Source organism: Ranitomeya variabilis, chromosome 4, assembly GCF_051348905.1.
Source record: "Ranitomeya variabilis isolate aRanVar5 chromosome 4, aRanVar5.hap1, whole genome shotgun sequence".
In the NCBI taxonomy this organism is placed as follows: Eukaryota; Metazoa; Chordata; class Amphibia; order Anura; family Dendrobatidae; genus Ranitomeya; species Ranitomeya variabilis.
The window spans coordinates 75,086,310-75,103,289 of NC_135235.1; the positions used below are offsets into that span (position 1 = coordinate 75,086,310).

At 43.8% G+C, this 16,980-nt stretch overlaps 1 long non-coding RNA gene across 1 annotated transcript in view; it reads left to right on the top strand.

The window, feature by feature from the left end:
• Positions 1 to 16,980, top strand: part of LOC143769835 (uncharacterized) — a 259,674-nt gene that overhangs the window by 22,761 nt on the left and 219,933 nt on the right. Inside the window, exon 2 of the long non-coding RNA XR_013214494.1 lies at positions 4,921 to 4,972. This is a non-coding gene — a long non-coding RNA (uncharacterized LOC143769835). The remainder of the gene's footprint in view (positions 1 to 4,920; positions 4,973 to 16,980) is intronic.

Genomic DNA, 16,980 nt, shown 5'->3' on the forward strand with positions numbered 1-16,980 from the left:
GAGAGCAATGTCTGTGTTGAGCTGGGGATGTAAGGGTATTCATGGGGACGTACCTTTGGTTTCTATTTCGTCGTCCATTCCCTCTGAAGTCCCTGAGTTCCTCTCTGATTATCAAGACGTCTTTGACGAACCCAAGCTTGGGTCGTTACCTCCGCACCGTGAGTGCGATTGTGCCATAGATTTGATACCGGGTTGTAAATATCCAAAGGGTCGTTTGTTTAATTTGTCTGTGCCGGAACATGCTGCTATGCGGGAATATATAAAGGAGTCTTTGGAAAAGGGACATATTCGTCCATCTTCTTCTCCCTTGGGAGCTGGGTTTTTCTTTGTCTCAAAAAAAGACGGCTCTTTGAGACCATGTATTGATTATCGGCTTCTGAATAAGATCACTGTTAAGTATCAATACCCATTGCCATTGCTTACGGATTTGTTTGCTCGTATAGAGGGTGCTAAGTGGTTCTCTAAAATTGATCTTCGTGGGGCGTATAATTTGGTGCGGATCAGGCAGGGGGATGAGTGGAAGACCGCATTTAATACGCCCGAGGGCCACTTTGAGTATTTGGTCATGCCTTTTGGTCTTTCTAATGCCCCTTCAGTTTTTCAGTCTTTTATGCATGATATTTTCCGCGATTTTCTGGATAAATTTATGATAATATATCTGGATGATATTCTGATTTTTTCTGATGACTGGGACTCTCATGTCCAGCAGGTCAGGAGAGTTTTTCAGGTTCTGCGGTCTAATTCTTTATGTGTGAAGGGGTCTAAGTGCGTTTTTGGGGTCCAGAAAATTTCCTTTTTGGGGTATATTTTTTCTCCCTCTTCCATTGAGATGGATCCCGTCAAGGTGCAAGCTATTTGTGACTGGACTCAGCCCTCCTCTCTTAAGGGTCTTCAGAGATTTTTGGGCTTTGCCAACTTTTACCGCCGATTTATTGCTGGTTTTTCGGATGTCGTTAAACCACTGACTGATTTGACCAGACAAGGCGCTGATGTTGCTAATTGGTCCCCTCATGCTGTAGAGGCCTTTCAGGAGCTTAAGCGCCGTTTTGCCTCTGCCCCTGTGTTGCGTCAGCCTGATGTGAATCTGCCTTTTCAGGTTGAGGTTGACGCTTCGGAGATCGGAGCTGGGGCAGTGTTGTCGCAGAAAGGTTCCGACTGCTCCGTCATTAGGCCTTGTGCCTTCTTTTCTCGCAAATTTTCGCCCGCAGAGCGGAATTATGATGTTGGGAATCGGGAGCTTTTGGCCATGAAGTGGGCGTTTGAGGAGTGGCGCCATTGGCTCGAGGGGGCTAGGCATCAGGTGGTGGTATTGACTGACCACAAAAATTTGATTTATCTTGAGACTGCCAGACGCCTGAATCCTAGACAGGCGCGCTGGTCTTTATTTTTTTCTCGCTTTAATTTTGTGGTGTCATACCTACCGGGTTCTAAGAATGTTAAGGCAGATGCCCTTTCTAGGAGTTTTGACCCGGACTCTCCTGGTAATTCTGAACCCACAGGTATCCTTAGGGAGGGAGTAATTTTGTCGGCTGTTTCTCCTGATCTGCGGCGGTCCTTGCAAGAGTTTCAGGCGGATAGACCGGATCGTTGTCCGCCTGATAGACTGTTTGTTCCGGATGATTGGACCAGCAGAGTCATCTCTGAGGTACATTCTTCTGCATTGGCAGGTCATCCCGGAATTTTTGGTACCAGGGATTTGGTGGCAAGATCCTTCTGGTGGCCTTCTCTGTCACGAGATGTGCGAGTCTTTGTGCAGTCATGTGACGTTTGTGCTCGGGCCAAGTCTTGTAGTTCTCGGGCTAGCGGACTGCTGTTGCCCTTGCCTATTCCTAAGAGGCCTTGGACACACATCTCGATGGATTTTATTTCAGATCTGCCTGTTTCCCAGAAGATGTCTGTCATCTGGGTGGTCTGTGACCGTTTCTCTAAAATGGTCCATTTGGTTCCTCTGCCCAAGTTGCCTTCTTCTTCTGAGTTGGTTCCTCTGTTTTTTCAGAATGTTGTCCGATTGCACGGTATTCCTGAGAATATTGTTTCTGACAGAGGTACCCAATTTGTGTCTAGATTTTGGCGGGCATTCTGTGCTAGGATGGGCATAGATTTGTCTTTTTCATCTGCTTTTCACCCTCAGACTAATGGCCAGACCGAGCGGACTAATCAGACCCTTGAGACATATCTGAGGTGTTTTGTCTCTGCTGACCAGGATGATTGGGTTGCTTTTTTGCCATTGGCAGAGTTCGCCCTCAATAATCGGGCCAGTTCTTCCACCTTGGTGTCCCCGTTTTTCTGTAATTCGGGGTTTCACCCTCGATTTTCCTCCGGTCAGGTGGAATCCTCGGATTGTCCTGGAGTGGATGCGGTGGTGGAGAGATTGCATCACATCTGGGGGCAGGTTATGGACAATTTGAAGTTGTCCCAGGAGAAGACTCAGCGTTTTGCCAACCGTCATCGTCGTGTTGGTTCTCGGCTTTGTGTTGGAGATTTAGTGTGGTTGTCTTCTCGTTTTGTCCCTATGAGGGTCTCTTCTCCTAAGTTTAAACCTCGGTTCATCGGCCCTTATAGAATATTGGAGATTCTTAATCCTGTTTCTTTCCGTTTGGACCTCCCTGCGTCCTTTTCCATTCATAACGTTTTTCATCGGTCGTTATTGCGCAGGTATGAGGTACCTGTTGTACCTTCAGTTGAGCCTCCTGCTCCGGTGTTGGTTGAGGGTGAGTTGGAGTACGTTGTTGAGAAAATTTTGGACTCTCGTGTTTCCAGACGGAAACTCCAGTATCTGGTCAACTGGAAGGGTTACGGCCAGGAGGATAATTCTTGGGTCAATGCATCTGATGTTCATGCTTCTGATCTTGTTCGTGCCTTCCATAGGGCTCATCCTGGTCGCCCTGGTGGATCTGGTGAGGGTTCGGTGCCCCCTCCTTGAGGGGGGGGTACTGTTGTGAATTTGGATTCTGGGCTCCCCCGGTGGCCGCTTGTGGAATTGGACTTGTCATCCTCTTTCCTGTTTCACCTGGTTCCATCAGTAGTGGGTGTCGCTATTTAAGCTCATTTCTCTGGTGGTTTCTTGCCGGTCATCAATGTTATCTGATGCCTCTCAGTGCTTGTTCCTGCTTCTAGACAACTACTAGTTAAGTTGGACTTTTGTCCATGTTTTGTTTTGCCTATTTGTTCCAGTTCACAGCTGAAGTTTTGTTACTGTGTCTGGAAAGCTCTCGTTGATCAGGGATTGCTACTCTGGCGTTATGAGTTAATGCCAGAGTTTAAGGTAATCTCTGGATGGTGTTTTGTTAGTGTTTTTCTGCTGACCATGAAAGTATACTATCTGTCTTCTGCTATCTAGTAAGCGGACCTCAAATTTGCTAAGACTATTTTCCTGCTGCGTTTGTAGTTTCATCTGAACTCACCGTCATTATATGTGGGGGGCTACTGTCTTCTTTGGAATATTTCTCTAGAGGTGAGCCAGGTCTTATATTTCCCTCTGCTAGCTATTTAGGTCTTAGGCCAGAGCTGGGCATCTAGCGATAAATAGGAAATGCTACCTGGCTATTTCTAGTTGCGCGGCAGGCTTAGTTCATGGTCAGTATAGTTCCATCTTCCGAGAGCTTGTCCCTCTATAGGCTTGCTATGATCTCTGCCTGCAGAGATCATGACAGCTGACGTTGCCTGAGCTGACGTTGCCTCGCCTCGAGCTGACGTTGCCTCGCCTCGAGCTGACGTTGCCTCGCCTCGAGCTGACGTTGCCTCGCCTCGAGCTGACGTTGCCTCGCCTCGAGCTGACGTTGCCTCGCCTCGAGCTGACGTTGCCTCGCCTCGAGCTGACGTTGCCTCGCCTCGAGCTGACGTTGCCTCGCCTCGAGCTGACGTTGCCTCGCCTCGAGCTGACGTTGCCTCGCCTCGAGCTGACGTTGCCTCGCCTCGAGCTGACGTTGCCTCGCCTCGAGCTGAGTGGGGTAGATGTTGTTAGAAGCCTTGTTAATGGGTTTACACTCAGCTGGAGCATATAATAGCTGAGCAGTGCAGGTGCAAGGTCTTGAACCCCCACTAATCAGATATTGGTGACCTATACGAAGCATGGGTAATAACTTGTGATGTGACTAGACTACTCCTTTTATTAACAAACAAGCTATAGTTTTATGTTTCTTAACCTCTATCCACCCTGGGCAATAATTAAATTATTTACTACATAATTTGCTAGAATTACAAGGCTGTCGTTTAATGCTGTAACTATTTCTTCATGTGATGGCTTAAAAATCAGGTATATAAGATGTGTGACTGATAACTAATAAATGGCCGATATCTGTGCAGTCAGATGTATACAGTAGTAAGGAAGCGTGATGAGCGAGTGTGCCTGCAGGTGAAAAAACAATGATTATATAGAAAAGAGATGAAGAAAAATCAAAACACCATGCCTAAGTAAACCTTTGCAGGAGTCCTTAATGAATAAAGATAGCAAAATACTGTTAATCACAGAAAGAGATGCCCACAACACGATGAGCAGCCAGATAAGCACCCACAATATAAGTAATATGTAATCAATTCAGTGCCTTAATGAAAGGTCAAAAGATAACGGGTGTACCCCATAAACGATGAGTACAACCGTTGTTATGTTTTGACCTTTCATTAAGGCATAGAATAGTATTTTGCTATCTTAATTCATTAAGGACTCCTGCAAAGGTTTAATTAGACATTGTGTTTTGATTTCTCTTCATCTCTTTTCTATATAATCATTGTTTTCTCACCTGCAGGCAGGGTTTGTTAGGGGAGAGAGGGATAGACAATTCATTTTATTCTTAACCACAGAAAACCAAACCAACTAATTTTCATTAGTGTGCTGCGTCCGATTTTCTTCTTTTTTTTTTTTTTTTGTTTTTGGTCTGTCACCCTTTTTTATCATCAGAATGTTATCAATTTCTCTTATAGGCAAAAAAGGGAAAAAATGCTGATGGACGTTTTCCTAGGAGACAGTCAATGGGTGAGTTTGGCCGACAATTCTCCCCAAAACTGACATGTTACCAGCTCCATAGACTATAAGGGCCAGTGAGAAAGACAGACCGCACACCTGGTACAAAAACAAACATGTGAATGAGCGTTTTCTTCCCAATGTTATTGTACAGAGACTCTATTGCACGATTATCGGATCTGATCCAGCATTCAGGTTTCGGCTATACTGTAACTACTGGGGTGCAGGGGTGTTACATCCATAGTGGCGGACCACTCGGCCGGGAGTCCTGGGGAGCGCTGGCTCTGTTCTCCATCACCCAACCATCATCATAATTTTCCAGTTCCACCATTCAGCCTTCCCCTGTGCGTCAGAGACTCAGATCAGCAGGCGCCATTACATCAATAGATCGCACCTGGTGTGCAAAGCTTCAGTCCCCACACTGCACAGACAGTAAATGCTGTAATTGTCAGTACTGAGAATGTCAATACTTACATTGGATGGTGATCACTGCCGGCTGTAATAGTAACAGAGAAACGTATAAAGGCCATGAAATATTTCCGCCTCTTACATTGTACCGTACGTCACACACTCATAGGCTTCTATTATACTGGATAATAATCAATGGGTTTTCAAATAATCACACAAGAAAGATTTAATAATTCGACGGCAAACTGGCAGAGCTACATTGCTAAATCTGCCTTAGGCCGGAGACACACTGCTGCGAGATGCGTCCGAGTCTCGCTGGTTACAAGCAAGCTGTGGCACCGGCACTCCGGAGCGGAGCGTGCGGCTCCATGTATTGCTATGCAGCTGCACGCTCCGCTCTGGAGTGCAGGTGCCACAGCTTGCTTTTAACCAGCGAGACTCGGCCGTATCTCGCACCAGTGTGTCTCCGGCCTAAATGTAAGAGTTCTGCATATTCTGGGGGGCTGTATGCTACATGAGTATATTAATTATGAAGTGTGTCAGGGACTTTGTAAGGGTATGTGCACACGATGCAGAATTGGTGCAGAACTGCAGCAGATTTTTCTGCGGCAGAAACGCTGCAGAACTGCACTGTGATTTACAGTACAATGTAAATCAATGTGAAAAGAAAAAAAGCCGTGCACATGGTGCAGAAAAATCTGCGCAGAAATGCTGCAGGTTTCAAAGAAGTGCATGTCACTACTTTTGTGCGTTTCTGCAGCGTTTCTGCACCCCTCCATTAATAGAAATCTGCAGTGGTAAAATCTGCACTAAAAACGCATAAAAAACGCACCTGCGGATTCTGCCAGGAGATGCAGATTTAGTGCAGAAAATTCTGCACCACATTTCCTATGTGTGCACATAGCCTAAGGGTATTAGATTCAGAGCCCACTCCACAGCGGGCAGCTGGTTGTATTATATGGATGCCATCATCCTCTAAGGCTATGTGCACCGTTGCGGATTAGGCTTAGGAATTTCTGGTGCGGATTCTGTCTCTCCTGGCAGTAAACGCACCTGCGGTTTTTTGTGTGGTTCTGTAGCGTTTTTTATGCGTTTTTGCTGCGGTTTTTACCCCTGCGGTTTTCTATAATGGAGTGGGTACAAAAACGCTGCAGATTCACAAAAAGGAAGTGACATGCTACTTCTTTTAAACCGCAGCGTTTCCGCAGCGGATTTTCGGAAAGTGTGCACAGCATTTTTTTTTCCTCATTGATTTACATTGTACTATAAATCAATTGCGGATCTGCAGCGTTTCTGCACCTCAAAAAACATGTGCACATACCCTTACAGCAGTAATTAACGTGACCACCGATTGCCGCTGTTAACCTGTTCAATGCCGCTGTCAGTTGCTGACAGCGACATTTAAGCGTGATGTGATCACAGGGAGCCGATGGGTTGCTATGACAGGCAGGGGTCGGCTAAATGCCCTCATCTCCCCTTCACCCCGCCTCTACCTCCTGCGCCGGTCATGTGACGACCTTATGTGACATCCAGCCAGTAGTTGGGCATAGAAGACAGTGATTGTTCCTATATACCACAATACTGCTGTATATAGTACAAGCGATCAGACGATCGCAGCTTCAAGTCCTGTAAGGGAACTAATAAATAAAATTAAAAAAAAAAAAGTTTTTAAAAATGTAAACAAAATAAATAAAATAAAAATTTGAATCACTCTGTTAAAATTAAAGTTAAAAAAAATGAAAAAAATATGCACATATTTGGTATCAACGTGTTCAGAAAAGTCCAATATGAAAATATAATATTGACCCAATCTGTAAAAACTGTAAAGTAGAAAAAAACTTAAAATACCAAAATTGCTTGTTTTTTGTTGCTACAATAAAAAAATACATTAAAAATCTATAAAAGCTTTGTAACTATCAATAAAAACATCCGCTCACTACCCAAAAAAAAACAAGCCCTCACACTCCTCCATTATCCAAAAAATAAAAATGTTACCGATATTTGAAAATGGCGACTCAGGCTATTTCCTGGGGGCTTTTATGAAATTCAGAATTTTTTTGCCACTTTAAATTAAAAAAATGCAGGTTTGGTATTGTCCTAATCGTGTTGACCTGATTGGTCCAGGCAGTTGTCTGTACGTGAAGAACGGACATCAGACAACAGAAAATAATTTTTATATCCATGTATAGAGATAGCATTACAATCACTATTCTGAATTCTATGGCTTTTTTTTTGCGCGTCATTTTTCACAAATAAATAACTGCAAATATCTGAATTAGAGAGAGAGAGAATTCCTTATAAGTAGCCTAACATTAAATACCAATTGTATCAATAGTACATATTACTAGATGATTAACAAATATAAAGTTTTCTAAATAAAAATGTACAGGATATTAGAATTGGGAAGTAGAGGAAGCTTGACATAAGAAATCAGAACCTTTTACAGCTAGGAAATGTGGAATAATGACAGGACAGGACAGGGGTATAACACGCACATACTCACTACTAAACTCCTACGGAACAACCCTCAACGGAATTCTGGGTGAGCGGTTGCTTATATATTCCTCATGATGTCATAATATCCAGGCCAGAGGTGACCATGGCGACGATCCTGTGATGTCACAACATTAAAGAATGTGCTAGAACAAGCCCTGCAGCCAATGAGATCCAAGATAATAATGCGTAATAAAGTCTATGGAGGGTTTATAATAGTATGTAATATAAATAATCTGATACAGTAAATTGTTACAAATGATAAACACCTCCACGCACACAGATCCATGAAAACATATATGCAGAAGCTTGTTATAATCCTATTTTTTTACTTATATTGTTCTTATACATATCCACTGTATGGACATAAGTATAGGGATATAGAATTTTGTAACATCCCACTCTAAATCCATAGGCATTAATTTGGCTGGGGTTGGTCCCCGAAGATTTTGGAGGAGTCTTTGGGATTTTTTGCTCCTTCATTCAGAAGATTATTTGTAACGTCAGACACTGATGGTGGATGGGTCAGGGCTAGCAATCTATATTCTAGGTCATCCCAAAGGTGTTGGTTGAGGTTCAGACTCTGTGCGGACAGTCAGGTTCTTCCAAACCAAACTCCCCCCAACCTTGCCTTTATGGACCTTGCTTTGTGCACTGGAGCATAGCCGTGCTGGGACAGAAAAGGACCTTCTTCAAACTGTTCCCACAATGTTGGAAGCATATATTTGTCCATAATTTGTTCTATACTGAAGAATTAGGACTTCCCTTCACTGAAACTAATATGCCAAAGCCGACCCATAAAAAACAACCCCAGCAGACTGATTCCAGATCACTACACTCCTAAGCCATCATTCCCATCCCATTTGGAACCAAAATGGTGGCTAGTGTGGGGAGTACTGTGAAGGCCAGTATATAGCATGAGAACCATTATACAGCGTGGAGGCCATTATACAGTGTGTGTCCTACTGTGGGGGCCATGATACAGTGAGAGAGCTTTTGTTAGGACCATTATACTGTGTATAAGGAATCTATGAGGACATCATATTCTGTATAAAGGTGCCTTAGGGACATCGTACTCTGTATAAAAGAGCTGTGGACCCACCATACTTTGTGTAAAGAAGCTGTGGGACCACCATACTGTATATAGAGGAGCTGTACATTGCGAGACTCTGGGGACATTATCAAATGTTAAGCATTATTGTTACGCAAGCAGTGTTTTTTTAAGGCCTTTGCACAGGGCATTAATATTTTTTCATAGAGGGCACAAAGGAGGCATTATTACTATTTAAGGGGCACAGGGGTTTGCAGTATTATGTGGGGCACTAAGAGGAGCGCTGTTATTGTGCCAAACAGCAGGTGTAGTAATAGGGACACATACGGCATCAGTGGCTCAGTATTTGGGTATCCGTAGGATGAGGCATTTGTGGCGGTTGAGAATAGATGGTGCCATTCTGGAAATGTGAGAAGTCAAATGTCTTTGTATTCTCTGAAGACGAGTCCTGGCTGGAAGAAGTTGTCATGTTGGTCTGGGTCAAATGGAAAACACATGAAAATTAAATGAGTCCATCAGAAAGAACGTCCGCTGTAAATGCCTGTATATAACTGTACTGTGATCACTTATATGTTATTCCACTGTATGTCACCATAAAATAACAAGAAAACAGCCTTACCAACTCCAGGTCAGATTACCAATACACTAGCAGGATGCTGCAGACCCCGATGATAAAGGCGGGGGCATCATAGGTGCAAAATACTGATGGAGCAACCACAGGCAGCCCGACTAATCTAATGGTATGGGTTTTATCAATAGGCTATAAGCCACACACTGTGCATCACACTTATCTGTGTGCATTTTTAACCCTTCATGCCGCAGCCCATTTTTGTTTTTGCGTTTGTTTTTCCTCCCCTTCTTCCCAGAGCCATAACTTTTTTTTTTTCTGTCAATATGGTCTTATTTTTTGAGGGACGAGTTGTGTTTTTGAACGACCCCATTGCTTTTACCATATAGTGTACTGGAAAACAGGGAAAAATTCCAAGTGTGGTGAAATTGGAAAAAAAAAGTGCAATTCCATAGTTGTGTTTTTTGGGGGGTTTTTTTAACCCTGTTCACCAAATTCTAAAACTGACGTGTCAATACGATTCTCAAGTACTTTACAAGTTCGTAGATGCCAAACAGGTCTAGGTTCTTTTTTTATTTGTCAAAAAACAAATCCAAAGTTTGTAAAAAATAAATAAATAAAGTAAAATAAAAAATTGCGTCATTTTCCAAGACCTGTAGCGTCTCCATTTTTCTTGATCTGGGGCTGGTAAGGCTTATTTTATGTGCGCCGAGATAATGTTTTTTTTTTTTTTTTAATACCATTTTGATATACATACAATGTTTTGATCGCCCACTATTACATTATAATGCAATGTTGTGGTGACCAAAACAACATAATTCGGGCATTTCAGCTTTTTTTTTCTCATTACACAGTTTACTCATCGGATTAATTCTTTTTTACATATTGATAGAACGGGCGATTCTGAATGCAGAAATACCAGATATGTGTACTTCTTAGGCTGCCGTCACACTAGCAGTATTTGGTCAGTATTTTACATCAGTATTTGTAAGCCAAAACCAGGAGTGGAACAATCAGAGGAAAAGTATAATGGAAACATAAGCACCACGTCTGCATTTATCACCCACTCCTGGTTTTGGCTTGCAAATACTGATGTAAAATACTGACCAAATACTGCTAGTGTGAGGGCAGCCTTATTCTTTTTCAATTTTTTTTAACCCCTTACTGACCTCGGACGGGATAGTACGTCCGATGTCAGCTCCCCTGCTTTGATGCAGTGCTCCGCGGTGAGCCCGCATCAAAGCCGGAACATGTCAGCTGTTTTGCACTGCTGACATGTGCCCGCAATAGCGGCGGGTGAAATCGCGATTCACCCGCCGCTATTAACTAGTTAAATACCGCTGTCAAACACAGACAGCGGCATTTAACTACCGCATCCGGCCTGGCGGCCGGAAATGACGTCATCGCCGACCCCCGTCACATGATCGGAGGTCGGCGATGCTTCTCCATTGTAACCATAGAGGTCCTTGAGACCTCTATGGTTACTGATCGCCGGTAGCTGTGAGCGCCACCCTGTGGTCGGCGCTCACAGCACACCTGATTTTCTGCTACATAACAGCAAACAGCAGATCGCTGCTATGTAGCAGAGGCGATCGTGCTGTGCCTGTGCCTGTGAGGCTATTGACGCATGGCAAAAGTAAAAAAAAAAAAAAAAAAAAAAGATAAAATGTGAAAAAAATAAAAAAATATAAAAGTTTAAATCACCCCCCTTTCGCCCCAATCAAAATAAATCAATAAAAAAAAATCAAACCTACACATATTTGGTATCGCCGCGTTCAGAATCGCCCGATCTATCAATAAAAAAAAGCATTAACCTGATCGCTAAACGGCGTAACGAGAAAAAAATCGAAACGCCAGAATTACGTTTTTTTGGTCGCCGCGTCATTGCATTAAAATGCAATAACGGGTGATCAAAAGAACGTATCTGCACCAAAATGCTATCATTAAAAACGCCAGCTCGGCACGCGAAAAATAAGCCCTCAACTGACCCCAGATCATGATAAATGGAGACGCTACGAGTATCGGAAAATGGCGCATTTTTTTTTCTTTTTTTTGTGCAAAGTTTGGAATTAGGAGTTAGGTGTCTATGAACTTGTAGTGATCTGGAGAATCATAATGGCAGGTCAGTTTTAGCATTTAGTGAACCTAGCAAAAAAGCCAAACAAAAAACAAGTGTGGGACTGCACTTTTTTTGCAATTTCACTGCACTTGGAATTTTTGTTTCTCATTTTCTAGTACACGACATGGTAAAATAAATGATGTCGTTCAAAAGTACAACTCGTCCCGCAAAAAATAAGCCCTCACATGGCCAAATTGACAGAAAAATAAAAAAGTTATGGCTCTGGGAAGGAAGGGAGCGAAAAACGAACACGGGAAAACGGAAAATCCCAAGGTCATGAAGGGATTAATTTTGAGTGGGATGTGATTTAACCCCTTAATGACCGCCGATATGTCTTTTAACGGCGGCAGTTAAGGGTACTTATTAGTCAGCGCCGCTTTTTAACGGTGCTGAGAAATAAGTGTATAGCGCCCCCCCAGCGTCGGAATTTCTCTGGGGTCTCGGCTACTGGGCATAGCTGAGACCCCAGAGAACATGATTCTCCCCTGGGTACCTCCGGTGTCCCTGGATCCTCCTGCATCCCCCCGCCCGTGTTGTCTGCCAGCATCCTGTTCCGGGAAGAAAATGCACAGTGCTTTTCCTGATCAGTGATAAAAAAAATAAATAAATAAAAATAGTAAATCAAACCCCCCCCTTTGTCACCCCCTTATAGTTAGGTAAAATTAATCAACTAAAAAAATTGTATTTATTTCTATTTTTCCATTAGGGTTGGGCTGAAGTTAGGGTAGAGCTTGGGTTGTGGTTAGGTTTGTGGCTAGGGCTGTGTTAGGGTTAGAGGTATGTTAGGGTTAGAAGTAAGTTAAGGGTGTCTTGGGTTGTGGTTAGGGGTGTGTTGGGGTTAGGGTTGTGGTTAGGGGTGTGGTTAGGGTTATTGTTAGGATTAGGGGTGTGTTGGGGTTAGAGTTGGAGTTAGACTTTGGGGGTCCACTGTTTTAGGTACATCAGGGGGTCTCCAAACGCGACATGGTGTCACCATTGATTCCAGCCAATTTTGCGTTCAAAAAGTCAAACTGTGCTCCCTCCCTTCTGAGCCCTGTCATGTGCCCAAACAGTGGCTTTCCCCCACATACGCGATATTTTGTGGTCCATTTTCTCCCAATACCCTTGTGAAAATGTATTTTTTTTTCCCAAAGTAAATTTTGGGTGAAAAAAGTAAAATGTTAATTTTTTCCTTCCACATTGCATTATTTCTCGTGAAGCACCTGAAGGGTTAATAAACATCTTGAATGTGGTTTTGTGCGCAATGAGGGATGCAGTTTTTAGAATGGTGTAATTTTTGCGTATTTTCTTTTATATTGACCCCCCCAAAACTCACTTCAAATGTGAAGTGGTCCCTAGAAAAAAAAAGTTTTTGTAAATTTTGTTGGAAAAATTAGAAATCGCTGGTCAACTTTTAATCCTTATAACGTCCTAACAAAAATTGTTTCCAGAATTGTGCTGATGTAAAGTTGACAAGTGGGAAATGTGGGAAAACATTTTAACTTGTTTCAATTGTGTCCATGGGAGACTGGAAGCTGCGATCATCCGATTCCTTGCTCTACACTGCTCAGCCCTGCTCTGTGTAGCAGAAATACTCACGTGCTAGGCGGCGCTCATAGCAATCAGGCAAAGACAACCACATGCGTCTCCTGCAGCGGGTTGTCATGCCAACCCATCGGTGAACAGCGGTCATGTAACTCACTTCTGGCATGATCGTGCCTATTTAACAGGTTAACAACATCCACAGGTGGACATCAGCTGACATGTGCCGGAAAAGATCTGGGCTCAGCGCCAGAGCCCACATCACGGAGGATGACCCGACATGAGCTGTACATGTACGGTGCATGTCATGAAGGTGTTAACAGTAGGCAACCACCCACTCCATTAGTTAGTAGCTCTGTGAGTGGTTGCTCCATCAGTGTTTTGTACTTGTGCTGCCCACATTTATTATGGGGGTCTGCTGCTTCCTGCTAGTGTATTGATATCAACACTCCACCAGTTAGTTGTAATAAGCGTTAACGGTTAAGAGCCCATTCAGATATTTCGCTCCAAGAGCTGAACCCCTAGCTACACCTCTGCATAGTATATTATTTGCCAATACATTTTCTCATGTATTGAATATACTATGTGCACAGACATCAGGTGTTATATACAGTGGGTACGGAAAGTATTTAAACCCCTTTACATTTTTCACTCTTTGTTTCATTGTAACCATTTGGTAAATTCAAAAAAGTTCATTTTTTTCTCATTAATGTATACTCTGCTCCCCATCTAGACAGAAAAATCAGAAATGTAGAAATTTTTGTAAATTTATTAATAAAGAAAAACTGAAATATCACATGGTCATAAGTATTCAGACCCTTTGCTCAGTATTGAGTAGAAGCACCTTTTGAGCTAGTACAGACATGAGTCGTCTTGGGAATGATGCAACAAGTTTTTCACACCTGGATTTGAGGATCCTCTGCCATTCTTCCTTGCAGATCCTCTCCAGTTCCATCAGGTTGGATGGTGATCGTTGGTGGACAGCCATTTTCAGGTCTCTCCAGAGATGCTCAAATGGGTTTAGGTCAGGGCTCTGGCTGGGCCAGTCAAGAATGGTCATAGAGTTGTTCTGAAGCCACTCCTTTGTTATTTTAGCTGTGTGCTTAGGGTCATTGTCTTGTTGGAAGATGAACCTTTGGCCAAGTCTGAGGTCCAGAGCACTCTGGAAGATGTTTTCATCCAGGATATCTCTGTAATTGGCTGCATTCATGTTTCCTTCAGTGGCAACCAGTTGTCCTGTCCCTGCAGCTGAAAAACACCACCATAGCATGATGTCACTGTTGGGATTGTATTGGGCAGGTGATGAGCAGTGCCTGGTTTTCTCCACACATACCGCTTAGAATTATAACCAAAAAGGTCTATCTTTGTCTCATCAGACCAGAGAATCTTGTTTCTCATAGTCTGGGAGTCCTTCGCGTGTTTTTTAGCAAACTGTATCCGGGCTTTAATATGTTTTGCACTGAGGAGAGGCTTCCGTCGGGCCACTCTGCCATAAACGCCTGACTGGTGGAAGACTGCAGTGATAGTTGACTTTGTGGAACGTTCTCCCATCTCCTTACTGCATCTCTGGAGCTCAGCCACAGTGATCTTGAGGTTCTTCTTTACCTCTCTCACCAAGGCTCTTCTCCCACGATTGCTCAGTTTGACTGGACTGCCAGGTCTAGGAAAACTTCTGGTGGTCCCAAACTTCTTCCATTTAAGGATTATGGAGGCTACTGTGCTCTTAGGAACCTGGATTACTGCAGAAATTCTTTTGTAACCTTGGCCAGATCTGTGCCTTGCCACAATTCTGTCTCTGAGCTCCTTGGCCAGTTCCTTTGACCTCATGATTCTCATTTGGTCTGACACGCACTGTGAGCTGTGAGGTCTTATATAGACAGGTATGTGTCTTTCCAAATCAAGTCCTGTCTAACCCCTTACCGAACTCTGTCGGCGGTGAGCCCGCATCAAAGCCGGGACATGTCAGCTGTTTTGAACAGCTGACATGTGCCCGCAATAGCGGCGGGTGGAATCGCGATCTGCTCATCGCTATTAACTAATTAAATGCCGCTGTCAAACGCTGACAGCGGCATTTAACTAGCGCTTCCGGCCATAGGGCCGGAAATGAGCGCATGGCTGACCCCAGTCACGTGATCAGGGGTCAGCGATGCGTCGGCATAACAACCAGAGGTCTACTTGAGACCCCTATGGTGGTTGATGCCGGATTGCTATGAGTGCCACCATGTGGTCAGCGCTCATAGCAATGCAGTAAATCTACTACATAGTAGCGATCTGAGCTTCGCTCTTATGTGGCAGAGCCAATCGAGTTGTGCCAGCTTCTAGCCTCCCATGGAGGCTATTGAAGCATGAGAAAAGTAAAAAACAAAAAAAGTTTTAAAAAATATGAAAAAAATATAAGTTTAAATCACCCCCGTTTCGCCCCGTTCAAAATATAAACAATAAAATAAACAATAAAAAAATCAAACCTACACATATTTGGTATTGCCCGATCTATCTTTAAAAAAATATTAGCCTGATCGCTACACGGCGAGAATTAAATTTGGAACGCCAGAATTACGTTTTTTTGCTCGCCACGACCTTGCATTGAAATGCAATAACAGGCGATGAAAAGAACGTATCTGCACTAAAATGGTATCATTAATAACATCAGCTCGGCACGCAAAAAATAAGCCCTCACCCGACCCAAGATCACGAAAAATGGAGACGCTACGTGTATCAGAAAATTGCGCAATTAAAAAAAAAATTTTTTTAGCAAAGTTTGGAATTTTTTTTTACCACTTAGATAAAAAATAACCTAGACATGTTTGGTGCCCCCATCCCTGAAGGGAAATATGCAAATGCAAAAAGCCGTGGAGACACCATCACGTGTTTCTAGACGCAAACAATGAATAGCCAGGTCTTTCACCGGGAACGAACAACCACGGGAAGGGCAGCATCCAAGAAAACAAAACCACCTATGCCAAAACATGGTATCCATCCACAGACAGCTGTTTCGGGGTATAGGTGGTTTTCCTTTCTTGGATGCTGCCCTTCCCGTGGTTGTTCCTTCCCGGTGAAAGACCTGGCTATTCATTGCTTGCGTTGAGAAACATGTGATGGTGTCTCCGTGGCTTTTCTACATGCATATGAACTCGTAATGACCTGGAGAATTAAAATGACAGGTTAGTTTTAGGGTCTCTTTCAAAACTCAAAATGGAAAAATGAAGATGGTTTTATTATCAAATCTAGTCATACTCATTTGTAGTTCCACACGCCACCCTCATTAAATCTCCAATTGCATGAGCCATTTTAAAACCTATATGAGACAGACGCACACCCCCCCCCCCAAAAAAAAAAGAAATTGCAGTCACTGAGTGGGGATGCAGTATTCTTACAGTCTAACACTGAGGGGGATGTGTTATGCTAGCCTTTAACCCCTTCCCGACCTCTGACATCATGAAAGTCAGTGCCAATCCGACATGTGGCATCATGGTGGGATCGCCTTCTTGCAGGTCGGGTGAACGGGTTAACTGAAATGTCACCCGACCTGCAGGTACAGGGGGACTTGTACTTGAGCCCAGGGCTGGTGGCTTTGCTGGTAACCTTTTTGTCACCCCCACAGATCTGATTGGAGCTAGCGTCCATGTGACGCGACAATCATATGTTGAGGGACGGAGTAAACTATGACTGCCATCGCTCTCCAGCCTCATCCCGTCCGTGGGAGAGTGACGTGCCTGCTGTTGCCCTGCCACCGACCGTAATCACCGCTGCTGGTGCCGCCATCAGGTACTCCCCTCTTCTGCCCTCCGCTCCCTCGCCATCCGATTCCACCCCCCTGATCACCCCGCCTTCCTGCTGCTGCCGGCTCCATCTCCGCCTCC